Source organism: Brienomyrus brachyistius, chromosome 3 (genome assembly GCF_023856365.1).
Source record: "Brienomyrus brachyistius isolate T26 chromosome 3, BBRACH_0.4, whole genome shotgun sequence".
Lineage (NCBI taxonomy): Eukaryota > Metazoa > Chordata > Actinopteri > Osteoglossiformes > Mormyridae > Brienomyrus > Brienomyrus brachyistius.
The window spans coordinates 24,236,065-24,256,332 of record NC_064535.1 but is presented as its reverse complement, the minus strand read 5'-3'; the positions used below and the strand labels follow the sequence as shown (position 1 = coordinate 24,256,332).

General features: G+C 50.0%; 1 protein-coding gene across 1 annotated transcript in view; it reads left to right on the top strand.

Moving 5' to 3' along the window:
- Positions 1-524: 524 nt before the first annotated feature.
- The window catches only part of wnt5b (wingless-type MMTV integration site family, member 5b), a 52,720-nt gene continuing 32,976 nt past the window's right edge, over positions 525-20,268 (top strand). Inside the window, exon 1 of the mRNA XM_049008805.1 lies at positions 525-1,502. The gene's annotated coding sequence lies outside the window, so the exon portion shown is untranslated. The remainder of the gene's footprint in view (positions 1,503-20,268) is intronic.

The window sequence follows — 20,268 nt, the reverse complement described above, 5'->3', positions numbered from 1 at the left end:
GTCCATTGAGTTAAGAGAACAAGCAGATTATCGTGAAACCTTACGAAACCTGGTGACTCTTCTCAAAGTACTTATAGTATAGTGTTATGGTCACACTGAGTTTCCTACTGTAAGCTGTCACCTGGTTTAGCAACTTCTGCATTTCACTGTGTTTTGCACTAATATCATATCTTTCGTTTTCATTCTCTAGCCCACATGAAAACGCATTACTCACGCATTTATACCTGTAACCACGAGGAATATTACACTGGATTTGAGGAAAAATTTGAGATTGAGAAAAGTTGAATAGAAAAATACTATAATATTTCAATAAAATCACTAAAAGAATGTGAATACACGCATGTACTGTAATATGTAACTTTATTTACTCCAAATGTAGGGTAATAAAGTAGGGTAACCTTTACATACAACATATATATGTGCGTCTGCTGTTAAAAACATTTTTACACGGCTCTCATGCGACAGGCTTCTTAATGCAGAGAGAAATGCTGGTACACAGATACGGTGACATTTTTAGGGGGGGAATGCTCCCAAAGAAAGTCTGACCGTGCGCTGCCATTTTAAGGAGATCCCCCCCAAAGTTGTCTTGAAGTTCGCCAGTGTGCGCACGCTCGCTCCTGGGGCTCCCTCAGGTACCTCGGCTGCCCCGACAGCTCAAGCCCGATCGGCGGAGGGCGGACAAGCCAGACGATCGCTCGGCCCCTATAGTCAGGAACCTCTGGACGCCCAGCGGCTGCGGATTAGATCAGCTCAGGCGTTCGTCTCTTCCACTTTTCTTTTTTCAAAATAGTTGTATAGCTTTCTGCGTGATTTATATATAATGAGGAGACCGTAGGGGGGAGGAAAAAAAGTTTACGTAAGAGTTTTTAAAGTTTCGCGGGAGGGTTTGACTCGCTTCCACGCAACTCCAGATGAACTTAAGACGAGTCATTCAGCAGCTGATCCGCAATTTGCGGCGCTTTGTACGAGGTCGGCTGCTCCAATGCTGTAGAGAACGGGAATATATAATTTTTTTATTATTCGTTTGGAATAGACCGCTGTTCACCAGTTGCCGAGCCGCACGCATCTGCTCATAGAACAGGAAGGTCCGATTCGCACGCCGGCGTCTCGCTGGGCTCTTTTGACACCTGTTGCTTTTGATAAAGTCACCGAGAGGCACTTCGGAAGCGCCGGCGATGGGATGTTAGAGAGCCGTACGAGCGATCGGAAGAGTCCGCTCCTAAACAAGCCATTGGCACAGACAGTCCCCATCTTTATGAGCCTCTTCCGAAATGAATAGTTGAACGAAAACAAATCGCATGGCTCCCAGATTTGCCAAGCTAAACTGATTTCATTTGGAATTGAAACACTTTTTTTACCCCCCACCCCCTCGCTGAAGAAACTCCTGACTGACTAAAAAAGAGAAAAGGCGGACATCACCGTACCGACACGGGCTTGTCCTGCGATTTGGACTAAGTGTCGGAATCCCTGTTATCCGGAGGACACCGAGCCCGACGATACAAGTAAGACCTTTTACCAGCTTTTACCAGCTTAAAAAGCTGCTTTGGATTTTACACGGGCGCACTATTGAAATGTATAATTGTAACACAATGACCGGCACGTTTCTTTGCAAAAAAGGAAGCAATGCAATTGTCTCATTCTTGTTTACTCTCGTGTGGGTCCTTTTCATGCTGTAAGTTCCGATCTTAAACATCACTAGTTTCTTTTCAAAACTAAACTAACAACCACATGTTGAAAATTGTGCAGTCGCAGCCCCGGCTCGTCTAAAGACCGACATGTTCTCACTACCTTTTACTATACGAGAGAATGTGCTTGTTTTCATTGAACTTCGTGTGTGTTTCCCCCCCCCTCATAAAAGACAAACTGAACGAACAATAGACCTGGCACTTTGAGGTAGCCCATATAAAAGTGACCGACCTGAGTCCAGCAAAAGAACTTTTAGTCCGACCACTAATAGCAAAGCTTGATGTATTTAAAATAATTAGTTTTTTTTTTTTAAAGTTGTTTGCAGACACACGGGTGAATATGCGCGTGTGTTTGTTGGAAATCGCCGTTTAACGAATCTAGTTTCTGAGTTCCAGTCATTAGTTTTTTAAACTATTGTTAAAACAGAGAAAATATCCCATACAGAGAATTGTTTTAATTAAGTGTAACCGGGGGGCAGCTCGCCACCGACTTGTTTGGCCTTGCATTTAAAAAGCACGCAAGCTTGCGAAAATTACCCCGTTTATTATTATTATTATTATTATTATTATTAATAATAATAATAATAATAATAATAATATTTTTCCTTGTCATAATGATTTGCCTCACGTGTCCCAATTTCCAAGAATACGGAGGTCCTAATATCTAATCTGTAATTTCTCACATGTAAATTTTAATATTTCCATATGAATTTAGTAGCGCAGTCAGTTGCATCGGTACGGAATTTCTCCTATTTTTGAAACTTTCCTCATAACCTTAGTTTTCCTCTCGTGTAAAATTAAAGCGGCATTTATGTTCGCCTCCCATGAGTTTTGGCGTTTTTATTTGAATATATATGCTTGTATTACATCGTATTTTAAACAAGTATATAGTGATTGCGGGAATACGCGTCAGTAGTACAAAAGTTTTGTTTAAGCGAACTGGAGTTTTACAAGAATTGTTTCTCACATTCATTTCGCAATTATATATTACTATGACAATAAACTAGAAAACTAATTCAGTAAATCTTATTTTTGCTTATTTTTAACGTACACTAATGTACTGGCTCTTTACTTGTATTTGCCTATTTGACAGACCATTATATGTTTAATTAATTTTGTTAAACTGACGTAAGATTTGTATCCATTTATTTACTTTCATTGAGTTTTAACGTTGTTATATACTTCCAGATTTTCAGTAATGAAAAATATAGTTGTAATCCGTAATTTACAGTATCATTAAAGTAAAAATAAATAAATAGCATTCCTGGTAAACGAATACAGGCGCTGTAACCGGAACAGAAATGCAGCGTTTGCCGCTTTGCGGAATTCTGAATATTCCTCTGTTTATTCAGTGATTTACGCGGGTTTTTCTCACTCTTACACTCTTTTTGAGTTCAGGCAGCAAAGCCTGCGTACTGTCAGTATAATCTTACCCCAGAACAAGTCTGACCCAAGTGGGCCTGTACACAATATAAACCCGAGAAACTAATCTCAGAAAGAGTGTTTTTCCCTCGAACTGTATGATCTGGTTACCAAACAAATACTGAAGACATAGATTAAAAAAAAATCTATTTGTTCGTAGATGGCAGGGAATTTCTGCGTGGAATTTTAGAGAAGCACCATGTCTTGGGCCTAACGTTCCTTTTGGTGGATTCTTTTGATGGGCCCAGAGGTCTGATGTTTTTAAGAGCATATCAGTGTCCCACGAGCCTGGTGAAATACACATGCTTTTGTTTTTGTCATGATAAAGGGTTTAACCTTCCTTTGTTGCCTTGCCTGAGAAAATAGTTTGTGAATCCTAAATGGCGTTCTGGGAGTTTGAAGCCTGGAGGAGGTGAAGGTAGGATGAGGGTTTTGTACTGCTGTCAGTCATGAGCTCAGCTCATCAGTGACAGGCGCTTGTACAGGCAGCCCCTGGGGCAGCTTATCGCTGCTTTTTGGTGCTGGATCACCCAGGGACAGAACCGCTGTCCTCTCCAGTGTGAGAGTCCTGACCTTGGGCCAGTGCTGTCGGGGTCCCCTTCTTTAAAAATGCCTGACAACTGGGACCCTTTTAATGAGCGTCGGAGTGAAAGGGGCCCATGGTCTGTAACATCTGAGGGCCCCAAGTCCTGTTGGGCCCCTTGTGCCTGGTTCCAGATCCATCCTGCCCAGCAGCGAGATGGAGGACAATAGGGATGGTTAGATGTACTGATGTATTCCCCCCCCACCACCACCACCACCATCACCGCCACCACCTCAGGGCTGTGAGGGACAGTTTTGAAACAATATTGCTGGAGACTGAAAGGTAGCAGATTGGCCTAAGGATAACCTAGTCATATCAGAGCTGGGTATGAGACCGGGGGCCCTGCGAGTTTGCGGTTCTCCAAGGATGGGGGGCCACACCACACAGCGAATCAGACCCTGGCTCTCCGGAGGCAGGGTGAGCATTACGATCCGGCCCTGGGTCACTGCGCCTGTAGGGGGCAGTCACGCTTCCTTTGCTGTTTCCTCAGATTGACTCCGGTGTCATCGGCTCTTATGCCGCCTCTGCCAGACGTAACAAAGGCAACCGTGCCGGCAGTGTGGACACTGGTAGAAGCTCTTCGGCTCTCTGACGAGGAATGCGGCTGCGTTAAGACCGATAGCGGACTCTCCTGGGGGGGTACGGCCGGACTGCAGAAAATAAAAACATAAATGGTGCACCTGCCGCATTGCACCCGGGACACACTCGCACACGCACCCACAGAGAGCCATGACTCACTCCTGTGTGTGCACATACACACACACACACGGTCACTCTGAGCTGTAACAGAATATACGGGTAACTTTTCCTCCTCCTATCCCTTTTCTTGATTGTATTTCTCTGTTAATGTACATGCAGTGAGAGACACAGAAATTTACAAGAATGACAATGTTGGTATAATATCGAAATATTCCTGTAAAATAGTGCGTCTAATCAGTCTAGTTTATTCTGTGTGTTCCTTTAATAGTTGGGTTATTTATTTTTTGCTGCTAGGATAAAGTTTATGGTAATACTATGTATTATAATACACAACAGCCAGGAGATAATCTGGAAGCCTGATTGCCTGTTGCTGATCAGCCGTGTGCATTTTCCTCCGTGCTGGTAGGAGTCTCACAGTTTGACCTGACTGGCAGCGGTGCGGGAGGGTCTGTCTGATTGCCTGTCTCTCTGCTTTCCCGCTCTTCCATTCTCTGATGGATGCTGCTGTCTGCATGTGTCTCTCTCTCTCTTCCGGCTGATGTGAATTCTCCCACCTTCAGAGGTACAATATATGTATATTTTTGCACATTTCCTGAGGACGGCGACGATGTTGATGTCGCTCCACCCCCGCAGAACGGGTGTGCCGAGGACACCACAGAGGGGCCCCTGCGTGTTTCGCCGGCTGTCGTCCGAGGGGGCGTGTCTTCCCACAAGGACTCCTCGCTGTAGTTCGCGTGATTTTGCGGCACGTAGTGGGGACTGCGTGTTTGCGAGGGCAGAGCTCGCAGCGTGCCAGGATGCGACGGCAGCCCCTTCACAGCTCCCAAAGTCTGGATTGTCTGATGCAACGACATGGAAATTCTCCTCTATTTTTTTTCCCTTTTTTCCCCCCCTCTAGGTTTGTTTAATGATTGAATCCTGCCAGACAGGAACGGGTTCGGCTTTGGATCTGGTGAAAGCGTCGTTGTGGTTGAACGACGTCTGCACTAGCGACGGTGCAGTGCGCGTGGAAACGCCGCCAGTGCGTCATTGCCATGCGTCCCTGCACGTTCCCCGGGGGATCGTTCCCCTGCATCCCCCCTACATCCCCCCTACGTCCCCCTGCGTGTGTCCTTCCCACCGTGTTGGCCTTTTGGTTGACGTCCGCGGTCCCGGCCAGCGCCCGTGGCTTGGGCCCTCCGGGCCTTTGCATCGTAAAATAAAAAATAAATGAGCGGTTTTCGAGTTACAAGACGGAGGATTTCCGAAGGCGGCCCAGACGAATCGCCGTATTATTAATTCTCATTTAAGTTTAAATCGGTGGGTTTTGCAAATCCTAGGTCATCTTTACTTACCTGGAGCACTTCCCGGGACGGCAGCCACACATGGCCGGGTTTCTCCGCCCACCGTTCCCACGATTAGCAAAGCAGTATTCATGCGATATGGCGCCGATCTCCATAGATGTGAAATAGTTTTGATTTAAAGACTTTAAAACCGAACAAACAAAAATGGACCAAATTCAGGCATATTATTCTAATATTCCAGAGGAAATATTCCCTAAATTCCAGTTTCCATTTGAAGCCCTTCGCTGCCTCTTTCCCAGCCTCCGGATCAGATGCTGCGTTTATTGGTGATTCTGCTGGATTCAGACAAACGGGTCCCATAGTGCTCGTCACATTCTGGTGAAACGGAGACTCCGCGGCCCAATTCGGAGCTTCGCCAGTGGAGCGCCGGTCCTGGAAAAGCCAGACTGGAATGGGAGGAGAGTCGTGCGGAGTGGGTTAGGGTGCGGGAGCGAGACGTCCAAACGGCTGCCTGGAGCCTCGTAACTGGGGCCTGCCGGAACGGCCGTCGCTGCCGCTCGCGCCCCACGCCGCACACACACCTGGCCTGCACCGCTGCACTAGCCCTTAAGCTTAATTGGTGTCATTAAGTGCTTTAAAAAAACCTAAGAGAGCATTTCTGGGTCCACTTGAGCAAACACGACTTCAATACCGTCATTTTACACCCCTGTGGGACCATTCAGGGGGCCTTGCTGGCGCGGTAGGGGGCCAGAGTGCAGCCTGGGGAGTGATAGAAGTCTAGCAAATATTAATAACAGGGACACTAATTGGCTGAAGGGGGTTGTCATGGCGACACACACGCGTCCACTTTGAAAACGGAATGGAACTGAACCTGCTGTCTTTCTGGGTGCATTCTCCCATCATGAAATGGCGCAGTCCCTCGTAGCAGCCGTGGTTTAAGGTTCTACTGGGCTCACCGTGGAACCAGAACGTGGTGCTCCTGCCCTCAAATGAGGAAGGAAGATCTCCTCCCTCCCAGTTTCAGTGCCTCACAGTAGCACCAAAGCAGTGCAGCTGTAGATGGGGGTCAGGGCGAGGCGGGTGCCTTTGCTGCCCCAGGCACTTTGGGGAGGATGGTGGGGGATAGCAAAGCTATTTTTATTATGGGGGTCGTATGACATATTTTCAGGCAGATTTTTATTGGTATTCAGGCTTTGCCAAGCTACGTTTTAATGGTGCAGGCCTCACAAGTCAGGCTGGGACTGCTGGACATTTAGACATTCCCTATGTCTGTGCCCCCCCCCCCCCCCCTCCTTTGCTGGTTTGAAGGGTGTAATCCCTAGGTGACGATGCTTAGGCCCAAAGCCTTTGCCTGGAGCACATTTTCTGGCTGATTACCCCCCCTTTGTGTGCTCGTTTAAAGAAACACGTCGAGTGCTCGTGCTGAAAAGGCAGCACTGGGCTGGCAGTGGCCCGGGTGGGGGGGTTCATGGAGAGCTGTTTCACATTGCTGAAAATTTGAGAGCCCTCTGTTTTTGCTCTGTCACTCTCTTTGTCTGCTCTCACCCCATCCTCTGTGGATAGGAAGGGGGGGGCAGCTATTAGAGTAGATTAGGGGCACGCAGCCTTTGTGGACAACTGATTTCAGACATGCCTGTGAATCTGAGGGCAGCCGCCCTGTCTAATGATGCTGTTAGGCTGGGAGCAAGGGGCCTTGTGAAGGTGTGGAGAGCATAGACCCCCCCCCCCCCCCCCCCGAAGATGGTGGTCCTCAGTGCTGGCCTTGTACTCTGTTGTGTTTGTCTTTCAAGACAGAAACATGTGTGGTACTAAGCTTGTGCGGTTATACAGCACAGCCTATTTCTGAGAGACTTATATGCAGGCAAGCGGGTGTTTGTGTGCGGGTGTGAGCGGGAAGGGGCGTGTTTTTGGAGAAATACTCCCTCCGGCACCCTCAGGAATCTGTTTTAACCTAGACCTTGACTGTTAACTGTTTCACCTTAGTGACAATTTGAAAATGAGGCTCAATGACATCTAATCCACCATTACCGGTCTGGCACCTTCTTAAAGGACACCAGGAAGGTGCTGCGTGTCTTTTTAATATTAATACAGTCGGTGGTACTTTGAGTATTGGAGGACGGAGGAGGGAACAGAAGACCTGTTAAAGCGCGAAGCTGGCGAATCATGTCTCCACGTTGTGGTTTCGTATTTCCACTTGTTTAGTCTGCAACACTGCAGTGGACATTCTGCTTTGTTAATGTTTCTTAATGGCACCAGTCACAGGTTTAAAAAATGTACATTTTAATAATTAATTTTACTGCTAATTCTGTGTTTTTCTGGTTTTGTGCGAGTGCCTTCACAGTGACAGTAAGTAATAAATACATGCAGTTTTTCACCATGGTGAAAGCCGGCACGGATACTGAAAGTCTACCTCTAATAAGAGTATAAAAAATAATGAAAATAAAGGAATATTGAGACCCTCAAAGCCTGTTCCGCTCCATGAGCTACCCAGGGACGATTCCGGCTAAACACCAGCCTATTTCACTTTTATCGATATTCCCGTGGAACGGAATCAATTTCTGTTAAATGCTTCTGCGGGGAGGAAAATGAAAGCTTTCTATTATTGGGCTTATATTTCAAAAGATGACTCTCAGTAGGATGACTCTTGGTGTCTATCAGTAGGATGACTCTCAGTAGGATGACTCTTGGTGTCAATCAATAGGATGACTCTTGGTGTCAATCAATAGGATGACTCTCGGTGTCTATCAATAGGATGACTCTCGGTAGGATGACTCTCGGTAGGATGACTCTCGGTAGGATGACTCTCGGTAGGATGACTCTCGGTAGGATGACTCTAGATACCTGTGCTCTCTTTAATTGCGGCCTGTGGCTCAGTGGGTTAGGGTGCTGTGATCGGAGGGTCACCAGTTCCAGTCCCAGGGTGGGCAGAGTAATTTCACAGTTGCTCAGGGGCCCAATGTCCCTAACCCCCAGTTACACCAGGGACTGTCATACTCTGCTTTCTCAAAAAAAAAAAAAGTATATCACTTTGAATAAAAGCGTCGGGTAGATAAATGTAATATAAACCACTGCAGTAACAGCTACCGTTAAATGCTGTAGTAACAGTAGTACTTTTTAGTAACAGAACAAACAGTATTATCCATCCATGTATACTGTATTTCTTCATGTACATTTCATGTCCGACTTGTGATATTTTGGCTTTTTGTTTGTGCGATAGTGATGTACACCCAGCAGTCATCCAGCGCTGAAGCTTGATCTGTTCCTGGACTAGCGATATGTCGTACGATACTTTCTACTGATGCCAGGCGATGGCAGCATCCACTCAGCCCGGCCTCCAGTGTCTAGTGATCGAAGCATCTCATACAGTGTTTTTTTTTTTCTCCGCGTTTAACCAAATAAACTTAGATTTGTTTATTTACTTTTCAATCTGTGGTATTTAGTTACATTAATTATTTACTGATCATATTTACTTGTATCAGATTCCGCTTACGATGTTTTGTACTATTTGATGGGTTCATCGGAACGTAACCCCATTGTAAGTGGACGAGCACATGCACATAGTCGATCTGACGCTTTGCGGTATTGGTAGTCCACTGTGCTTTTGGATGTCCAAAATGCTGCTGTCTCGACCAAAAATGTCACGTGACACGGGCAGCAGCGGAGTGTGCGAGGCGTTACCATCTCTACAGGAGGAGCACAGAGATGCAGCCCCCCCCGGAAGGCACGTGGGCTCCGCTCGCCGGCCGGTGTGCATGCAGGCTGCTCACCCGTGCATCACGGTCACGGTGAAGGAGGAGGCGGAGTGAAATTACATGCCGAAATAGTAGAATCGCGCGGGAAACATGGTGATGTGGATGTGGATGTGGATGTGGATTGCTTGCTGGGTGATACACTGGGGGGGGGTGGTTTGGTGTGGCAGATGGAATCTCTGTTATCTGCTGTTGATTGCCATCCAAGTGGGGGCTTTGGATGTCTCACAGTCTACATAGAAACCCCCCCCCCCCCCCACTGACATGCAGACGTGGGTTTCCTGATCACTAGTAAATAGCTCCCCCTCCAGCCAATCAAAACAGTCTTCCATGAAAGGCTGTCTTCTGAATGCTCGCTTGGCTTCCTGCTTTATTTACCTTTCAGCTTGGTGTATTTTTGGCTGTGGCTGGCTGGTGTGGAACGAGATTCTGGAGGAACGGAAACGTTCAATCCGCCGGGATGCGAAGGGGTGGCGGGGTGTCGATTGCTGCCACGACAGGCCCGTGTTGCGGGATTCCCGCGACCTTCAGCCTCAGCAGCAGTGTTGGATCAGTGCAGCGTTGTGTGAGACGTGGCTGGGCTAGAGGTCCAATGGAGGGAGGCCGCAGGTACCCATGCTGTGTGAGCTACTGCAACCCATCCTCAAGACCCGTCACTCGGCCTGCCTGCCCTGAAGCCCTCAAGTGGTCAGTGTGCTGGAATACTGGGAAATCTGGGGGTGGTGGTGAGGTGGGGGGGGGTGGCAGCTTTGAAGTGCTGTGAAGGGAGCAAGAGAGCGATGGAAAGAGGGAGGAGGCACATGTCAAGTAGAATTTGGCAGGAAAGGTCGCCCCTGTCTGGTCAGTTCGTGCCATTGCAGTGCAGGTTTGTGGCAGAAAATGGCATTTTTGGGGCTGCGTAGAAAAGCGAGTGGAAAGAGAGGCATGGCTTTCAGCTTTCTGGGAAGCAGACGCCTGGGAAAGACGCACGTCCGCCGGGTCTTGTCAGTGATCCAAGGCCCGCATTCCCCAAACACGCGAAATGCTGCTGCGGTCTTTAAAAATTCACAAAATTACGAAGTGACTGTAAATCCGCTACCAGATCACTATCGAACGCACGTCGGGCGTCCTGAGAACCCGGCTGGGATGAGCAGATAGATATCAGCTTGACCTCCCGTTCAGCTGGAGGTGTTTTGTCCGTGATGTTCTCCTTCTCCCGGACTGGCTACACTCCCCTCCTGTTAGCGGTGTTTTCTGTTACCATGCCAGCTTTACAGAAGCACTTCTGCTGCCGAACGTCTGTGAACATTTTCACAGGTCCCCTGCGTTATCTGCAGGTGTACGATGGACCACGAGGCATCTTTTTTTTTTCTTTGACTGGGGTCTGGAAGGATACAAGCTAACGGGCACGTTTTTAAACGAACGACTCCATCCTGGTATGAAGGAACAGGTCTTTTTAAAATGGACCAGAGTCAGACGTCTGAGGAATAGAGTGGATGAACGATCCGCCTAGTGCTGGGCTGGATTGGAATAAAGAGCGGAGGAGGAGTGAAGGAGTGACGAGGCGAGCAGGTGTGGGCTCGGGGACCAAACGCTGGGGAGGCACATGTGCTCACGTTCGTTTGATATAAAATGGTGGCGGCGTGGGGAACAGTGAGCGTAAATCCGCAGCGTTCGTGCAGCTTGTATTCCCTCATGCTCGTCACGTCTCTCTCATCCATGTGGGTACGAGCTGCAATGAACTTTTGCTTTTAGTTCTTCAAAAAGATAATCACATGTATAATATATGTGTGTGTGTGTGTGTGTGTGTGTGTGTGTGTGTGTGTGTGTGTATTTTCAAATATATAATTGGATATATATAAAATATATGTGTGTGTGTGTGTATATATATATATATATATATATATATATATATATATATATATATATTTTTGTTTGTTTTTGAAAATTTTTTACTCTTGTGACTGGGGGGTTTCTGTCTCCCGTTTGCATTTGAAGTTGAATTAAATTTATTTAATCTATCTGTGTCTAAATCTCTGCCAAACCGCCGTTGTCTCCGGCTCATTCCCGTCTTTATCTCCATCATCGGCGCATCTGCTGGCGACATCCTTCGGGGGGGGGGGGGGGCCACCCCCTTGCGCCGAACTGAGCGGGGAATGTGTGGCTGCTCTATCTTCCCGTCGGAGCACGGCTCTCATGCTCCCGAGCTGCTCTTAAACAAAGACAAACTGTACATTTCTGAAGCAAAGAGATTAGATGCTGTTAGCAGAACGGGAGGCAGTGCCTGTGTTTGACGCAGTGGCAGACAGAGGGCGCTCTTTCCCAGGCTGTGGGATACAGCATGGAAGAGCAGCTGTGGCGGGGGGGGGGGGACAAGGAAGATCCAGGGGCCCCAGGAGGAAGCAGAACATGGTGCTGCTTGGTCAGACCCCTTGCACTACTCCACCCCATGTTCTATTCCTACATACCTACCCCTTTTAAACCCCCCCTCCCCCACCCTCCTGTGTAGTTTATGGTGGGTTGAGCTGCTGATCCACGTTACCTGTTTTTCATTGTAGGGTATATGGGACATATCATGTCTGGGTTTAAGTCTCCCCTAAGCTCCCGCGGGGGACCACCACGCTCACAGCGATTAGAGTGATGAGGTGGGATGGCAGAGGTAACGAGGATGAGAGTGTTACATTCTGGGGGGGCTTGCGTGCGTGTGTGTGTGTGTGTGTGTGTGTGTGTGTGTGTGTGTACACAAGCGGGAGTGGTGTGCATAAATGTCTGGCTTTGGAGTTTTTGTTCAAAAACAAGCCCCTTTTTTCTTAAAATGTCCAAATCGTTTTCACGTTGGGAGGGGGACCAACTGCAAATCCCAGATGAAGATGAGCCAGCCACTCTGGACCCCTCCCCCCAGCATGTGTTTGGGACGTGTCCTCATCGCCCCCCAGCACTCACCTGTGCTCTAATTCCGCTGTTCGTTTCAGGGGTCTCTCATTTGCCCCCGAACGGCCAGAACCGCAGACCTGCAAGCTGTCGGCGATACTGTACAGTCTCCGCTTCGTTCCCGCGCTTCTCGTTAATGGCGCGTAGCGGCTGGTTGGGAGAGCGTCTCTCCCCAGCTCCTCTCCGGGCTCATCGCTAAATGCCTCCTGTCCGCAAAGGGCCCCTCTGTCAGCGTAACTGCAGTCCCGTGGCTTGTTACCTCCTAATGTAATGAAGCTCCCTCGTCGTTCACACATCATCGAGTGGCTCCACTTCACATGACTCCAGTGACTCCCACTAGAGATCAATGCTGCTCAGCATTTATAAATGAATACATTTCTGCTTACATTCACTTATGAATTGATACGCGTTTTTAATATGTGCATCTAACTGCTTATCTCTGGAGTGTTAGCACAAGGCAGGGTAAACCCCAGATAGGATGCCAGTCCGTGGCAGGGCGCACACACACACACACACACACACACACACACACACACACACACACTGTACTCGATTTAGAGACACCGGTCAGTCTAACTGCATGTCTTGGCACTGCGGGGTGAAACCAGTTTATCCAGAGGAATCCGGCGTGACACGGAAGGAACATGCAAACTCCACTTGGATGCAGAGCACAGGCGGGACCGTGGACCACAGCCCTAAAAATGCATCATTATTATCATTAGTATGTGTGCTGTCTGTTTTCACCGTGCTTCTATGTTTTGCATCTTTTTTTTTTTGCTGTTAGTGACATTTACAAGGGGTCTGAGGAAAAGTATCTTTGGGGTGCAAGGTAACCTGGCAGGTGTATAAAAATAACCCAAGACAAATAAAGCTGTTATTAGCTTCACATTTTTGAGGACTTTTGTAAATAGCCGGGTCTGATTTAGACCAGCTCGGAATAAATGACTAACTTTGGCTCTCGTCAGCCGAGTGATACTGTCATCATGTGCCTTCAAGAGGCACATCGTTATATATACGATAAAAAAGTTCCCCAAGGCTTCCAGAAGAGAACTGATGCCTATCAGACTGGGAAGGGCTACACTGAACCCAAGAAATACTGTATATGAAAGGTATACTGTTTATTAGGGGAAGGTGTGGCACTGTGGTGACCCACGGTGCAGTGAGACCTGCGCTCTGCTCCGCTCAGCGGGGTCTGTGTTTGTTTTTGAGACCTCCGCCCAACCCCAAAGAAAAATGGCGGACAAAAAAAAATGAGCTGCGCGGCAGCAGGCTAGGAAATGTGCAAGATTACTTAGAACCACTTGCGTGATTCTCATGGGTTCCTGCAGCAATACTGAGATGAGTCAAATGGGAACGTTTTAGTCAGCCCCGGCCCTGGTTCGTCTGGCAAAAAAGCAAGTCTCGCATTCCATGGCGGGGACCTCATACCGATGGCTGAGCGTGGCTCTAACGTGGTCTGAAGATGCATCCGGGAATCGAGACTCCGACGAGCCGCCTTCGCCAGGGAATTCTTCAATAGTCTGATTATTCTAAAGCCGTTTGTACGCCTGCATGGTATGCGGCACGAGCACCAAGCTACACAGCTAAAAGACAAATGAAGATGTGAGTCTCGCACTAGTCCCATTAGCGCCCAGACCCGAACACCAATAAGACGAGCTCCCAGGTTTCAATGAAGCGAAGCGTGTTCATTAAAGCAGAACGGTCTTCTGACACCTGCCAGTCACAGCCTCAGTTTTGTTCTTCATCACCTTCCATCGTCCTCCTGCAGTTCATGTTGCTACACCGGTGGTCCCCATACTCCTCTGGGTGGGGGGGGCTGTAACAGTTTGTTTGCAGTCATGGCTACTGAAGGGGTCATGACCCGTCGCATGTGAGGGGACGTTTGTTTTTCCAGCATGGGGCATGCGATGTGTACGGCAGCAGCCCCCCAGGTGTCAGCATTGTGTTGTCTGCTTACTTTGGATTCGATTTATTGTATTTGACCACCTGACATTGTCACAGACTGATCGGCAGGTGTATATATATATATGTATGTGTGTGGTGTAGATATGTATGCGCATTTATATTAGGTGAATGTACATTTATATATGGTATATAGAGAGATGTGTACATTTATTTGTGGTGTATGGAGGTGTATGTACATTTATATATGTATATAGAGCGATGTATATTTGTGGTGTATGTATGGGGTGTATAGTGGCATTTCTATGTTTATATATGGCATAAAGAGGTGTGTTTACATTTATATGTGGTATATAAAGAGATGTGTACATTTATTTGTGGTGGATAGAGGTGTGTGTACGTTATATATAACATTTGTTTAGTGTATAGAGGTGTATGAAGTTTATATGAGGTGTATAGTAGCAAACACATGTTTTATATATTCGCACTGTCCAATGTTTCTCTCGCTATTTATAATTATGCCGTTGAATCGGGGGCTGGTAACTTAAACAGCTAAACAGTAATACCGGGGAGGATAATCCCGCGAGGCTGACCGCCGTCATACGGCACAGATAAAGCCGCTTTGGACGGCTCCGCGAGGCCCTCGTCGTGGGGCCATGTGCTCTGAGCAGCTGGCTGTGCCAGCAGGCCGGTTCCAGAGCTTGGCTCGGGTTCAGGCCCGGCCCAGGCTCCGTGTCCAGCAGGTGGGCCATGTTCGCCGTAGGCCGCCGTTTATTGAACGCGAGTCCCTCTCTACCGGCTCATCCATCCAGCCGGGCCACATCCTGAGCGGCTGGGAGGCTGTGCCGCTTCTTTCTTTCCCTGCTTGGCTGAGTCCCTGATGTCCCCATGCTGAGGTCACACGCTGGGGCGCCGTGGAAACGGTGATGGTGCATGCAGGGGCCCGGTGCCCGTGGCGACTCCGAGGGCAGCTCGGGTGAAAATGTGCAGCTCTGATCAGCGTGTCTCTGCCCGTGTTTGCCAGTGGGAGAGAGTGTGTGTGTGTGTGTGTGTGTGTGTGTGTGTGTGTGTGTGTGTGTGTGTGTGTGTGTGTGTGTGTGTGTGTGTGTGTGTGTGTGTGTGTGTGTGTGTGTGTGTGTGTGAGAGAGAGAGAGGCCTGGAGGTGACTGTGAGGGTTTGGGGAGGTGAGCTTCTGGTACAGTCAGTCCACACTGAGAGTTGAATATCCTGGAGGAAGAATGTCTGTGGAGGGAGAGAGGGAGGGAGAGGAGAGACTCAGGGAGCTGGATAGCTGTCATTATTAAAGTGTCTTGTCACTTGAGAGTCCCAGGAGCTCTTTGCGTTCCCGCTTACGTATGTGTGAACACGCGGCAGCACAGTCAGCTCGCCGTACAAAGCACACGTGTGGGCTGCGTGTGCACGAGCCCTCGTGTGACAGCCGTGGTGCATGCGGGATGACTGTTGTTCTCTCTTGGGTGTGACTGAGCATTTCCTTCCTCCGAAACCCTGCATCCCGGCCTGGGCTTTGCTCTGTCCCGCCGTCTGTCCTACCGTCTGTGTAAAGCTGATCTGAAACGGCCAATCGCTGTCCCCTCCGCGGCCGTGTGGAGCTACAGGCAGATGTGTCGGGTGGAGACCTCTCGGGACGCCCAGGTACCTCCATGGCCCATGAATCTGAGCTTTCTGTCTGGACTGCAAGTGATATCCAAACACCCCAGGCAAGAATCTCCTTAAGCATGCCGTTGGGTTTAAATGCAGTGCTGCAAACAGCCAAGTATCAAAATACTGATATTTATTAGGTACCCTTATACTGATATTATGTCTAACAGTAATGGAACGACTATGAACATATTGTGTGTTCCCTGCTGTTTGGTATATAAGACACTGTATACATTTAAAGACTTTTTGGTGTTGGGGGGGGGGGGTGGATGGGGACGCCACGGAGCCGGGAATCTCATTTGGACGCAGCGTTTCGAAGGAGGTAAGGAGGATCCCTAGGAGCAAAGGATGTTGAGATCTGCTCTCGCACCAGACTGTCACCTCACGTCACCGGCGGCAACCCTCTCTGTTTTGACTCACGGCCACCATCCAAATGTGGAAAAAGTTCTTTTCGGAGGCGATGTGGTTCTGGGGCTAGAGTGGAATGGCTTGTACTTAATTCGTTTTAGGCAAGGACTCATTCTTATTGGCCGCACGTGTCCTGACAGCAGGAATAAAACTAACCAATGGGGTTGCAGCACACGTAATGCAGTTTGCGTGGAACTATTTGGGAAAAGCTCATTTTGCGAGGGCGCGTGTCCTGGTTCAGATGGCCACAGGATTGCGACTGTCTGCTCTGGGGGCTGGGGGGGGGCTGGGGCGTGCGTTCCGATGGCCTTCGAGGAAATCCCAGTGGTGACACCGGTGACGCGGGACAGACTCGGGCTCCCCATTCCTGCATATCCATTGTCAACTGCTGGGCGCATCTTTCACTACAAGATCAAAAGGATTAATTCCTAACCCCCCCCCCCCCCCCCCCCGCCGAGCTCTCTCAGGATATGCATGCGTGTACGTATGCGGGTAGGCAGCCGGGGTGGGGTGGAGCAAAGCCGACGCTGACAGTTGAGCTATGAGATGCACATAGCTCACGGCGCATTCCGATCCCGTAAAGTCCGTCCACCCGGTCAGTCACGCAGGCGCTTTGTGGCACCGTTGTGTCAGCTGTCCTCCCCGCCGGGGGCCACGGACAGTCTGCGAGACTCAGGTGATGCTGTTTCCTTAGGTCTTGGGGGGGGGGGGAGCAGGTGGGACCCCCCCCCCTTCCCTCCTCCCCACACCCACGCTAGCACAGAGTGCGCCACGTACCAGCTTGGGTTTCTGACCCGCTGTTGGGACCCAACTGGCTCAGGCCATCAATCTCTAGTACTGGGTCCAAACTTGCTGGGCCAGGACTGGGACCTGGAGGAGGGGGGCGTAAGCGGGGGCTGCCGGACTGTTCACAAGCCCCCCCCCCCCAGTCCCTGCACACCTGCCAGGGAGCCGTGCATGTCCCTGTTTAACTGGCACGAGGAACCGGCAGATAATTAAGTCGCCCGTGAGTCTAACTGCACTGAGAGGCTCCCTGCCGTTTTCCAAAGCACCGTTTGCGGTGATTCTCTTCGGCTCGGACGCCGTCGTTGAGACTCAGCTGCGTGAAACAGGGCAGGTGACTCGCACCAATTGCTCCGCCGTAGGCTGCGCAAGGTTCGGGGTCCACAGGATGAAAGCGACATCATTTATAAGTGTTTAACCGGGATTATGCCCCAGATGCACTGCATTTAGCTCCAGTAAAGATGGGTTGGGATATCAGTCCGGTTTGGAGCCGCCTCCCTTAAACCCGATGACTTGGCAACAAAAAGATGTACGTCCACGAAACGGGAGCAGAGCGCTGCAAGCCTGACAGCTGCCCCTCAGGGATGTGTGTGTCTTTCCTTTGGCTGAGGAGGAAGTACAGAATATGGGGATTGTTGAAGCTCCCCGCCTCGCATTGTCGCATTGCTCAGTCCTACGCCCCCCCCCCTCCCCCCCACCCCAAAAAACAAAAAAATCCCGCGGAGGCTTACTCACAGGTCATGCTGTATGAGTTTCACCACACGTCGTGTTTTGAGACACAGGGTTAATTTGCCCCAAGCTCAGCAATGCAGCCAGCATGACCAGATATGACAGGTTGATTTATGGGGGGCTATAAGTAGCCACGTTGCCCGCAGCTTCACAGAGCAGGGAGGGGCGGGAAGTAGGGGGGGGGGGGTGGAGTTTGGGTGACACCCTGGTGGGAATGGATTGTTGGGTGGGGAGGGGGGTGGGATCGCAGCTCTCCGCCGATCAGGCCGAGATGCCAAATCTGCGTGTTTATCTGGATGGGGTCCAGCGAGTAATCAGTCTGGCTCAGCAGGTCTCTGTGGAGATGAGCCGCTCTGGATGTTTGAGCTGTTCTGGTGCTGGTCCTCGTGCTGGACCCGATGCTGTGGAATCAATCTGTCTCCATCTGGCTCCTATGGCTCTCAGCGTCCTAGAAAAAGGGGCCATCTTTTTTTTTTTTTTCCCCCAATTCATCTTCTCAGTAATGGCCAAGTTCATCAGCGCCTTGATGCTGTGCAGAAATGGCGCCGAGATCCACTTCATCTCTAAAAACTATATATATATATATATTTAAAAAAAAAAAACCCAGTAGGTGGCGCCGCTGTACCTCCCGGGTCCAAGTCATCCTGAGCGCAGAAGGCGATGTGACACTTGGGCCGAGCTAATTGAATGTGCACGGCTCTCCGGCGGAGGCGGGGGACCCCGGAGGGAAGGTCGGGCCAGAGGAAGATGAAGGCTGCTCTCCCAGGAGCCGGGCGAGGCGGGGGAGTCCGTGGCCAGCGACGGCAGGCAAAGACTGGCAGCAGCAGCAGAGCCCCGCTGTCCTCTCTGAAGCGCTTTCCCATCGCGAAGAGGCATTCTACTGCCACCACCCCGAAGAGCTTCTCTGACCTGAGTGACAGACACCTCATTGGCCGCTGGTTGCCATGGGGACGATTGTTCGGCAAGGTAACAGCCGGGCAGGGGGCGAGCACAGGTGGTTGGGTAGGCTCGAGGAGCGTCCGGCCAAAACCCGGGGTGACATCATTCATCTGATTATACTTTGTGAATCTTGAAAGCTCCACTCCCTGCACCATCACCCCCCCACCCCCCCGCACACCCCGCTTCAAAATGTTCCGTAATCACTCTTTCCAGAAAAAAAGGAGGGGGGGAAAAAGGGAGAAGGCGGAGGAAAAGGCAGCCGACTTTGATCTGAGTGAAGCTCCTGCAGGGACAGGCCTGGTGCGGAGCCAGAATCCCTCTTGGCTGAGAGTCTCTGCTCCTGGCTGGCAGCTTGCAGGCTTTTGGTGATTAATTCTGTCGGGAGGATGAAAGGCTCTTCATCCTCTGGTCCTCCTCCGGGGGCCGAGGGACACATTCGGCACCCCCTCTTTGGCCAACTGCCTCGGGGAGGGGGGGGGGGGCATTACAGGTGACTGGCCAGGCGGAGTGGGAGAAGTGAAGGGTATGTAGCGTGATAGCTTTTATTTTTTTATTTTTATTTTTTTGTTTTGTTTTTCACTAGGTTTGTTTGTTTGTTTGTTTGCACCCCGCCAGCCGTCCCACGAGATGCGGCACCTCGTTTTTAGCTGGATGCGAGCCACAGCCTGGCAGACTGCTTCCAGCGCAAGTGGAGCGGAGCATGCCTAGTCACACACGGAGACGGGGGGGCGGGGGGGGGCTGAGGGGATGGCGAGAGAGCGTGGGTGGTGCTGTCAGCGTGGCTGCCAAGGTACTTTCAACCTGCCCTTTAACTCGGGTCCTGTTTGCCTGCTCACCCTTAATCTGAATGTATTATTTTACGAGGGATCTGATTGGCTCCCGGGTAACAGCATCCAGGCTACATTAAGCAGGGGAAATCCGGAAATGCTGCGTGGTTGTTGGGGCCTCGGAAGGTCGGCAGCTGGCCGAGTGCAGATGGATCTGGAAGAGCGACGGTGCACCTGGAATCAGAAGCTGCCTTCAGAAGCTCATGCTGTGACTGGTGCCCTTTAAGCACCCAGCATCTCCGCTGGTCGCCCTGCACTGACATGGGGGACTGCACTGGGAGTGGGGGTGCCAGACTCAGCGTCAGCCTACACTGGCTGCCTGACTGCTCTGCTCACCGGCACGGGTGATGGACATGCCCCTCAGTGCCCCTGGTCTCGCTCTGGTGCAGTGGAGTCTGGCTCGGGATGCCAGTGCGGACAAGCCTGGCAGGTGGGCGTAGCGCTCGGCGTGAATGCCGGCGGCGCAAGCGGTGATTCCCACACGGCCCACCAGGATCGTCGCAGGAGAGGAAATACCAGATTAAAGTCGCATTAAAACCCAATTCAGGAAACTGAACCTCCCTCTCTCTCTCTCTCTCTCTCTCACACACACACACACACACACACACACACACACACTTGCTCTATCTATGGTTCCACTCCGCCAGCCACCAACAGTGTAAGAGGAACCAAACCACATATCATCTATCA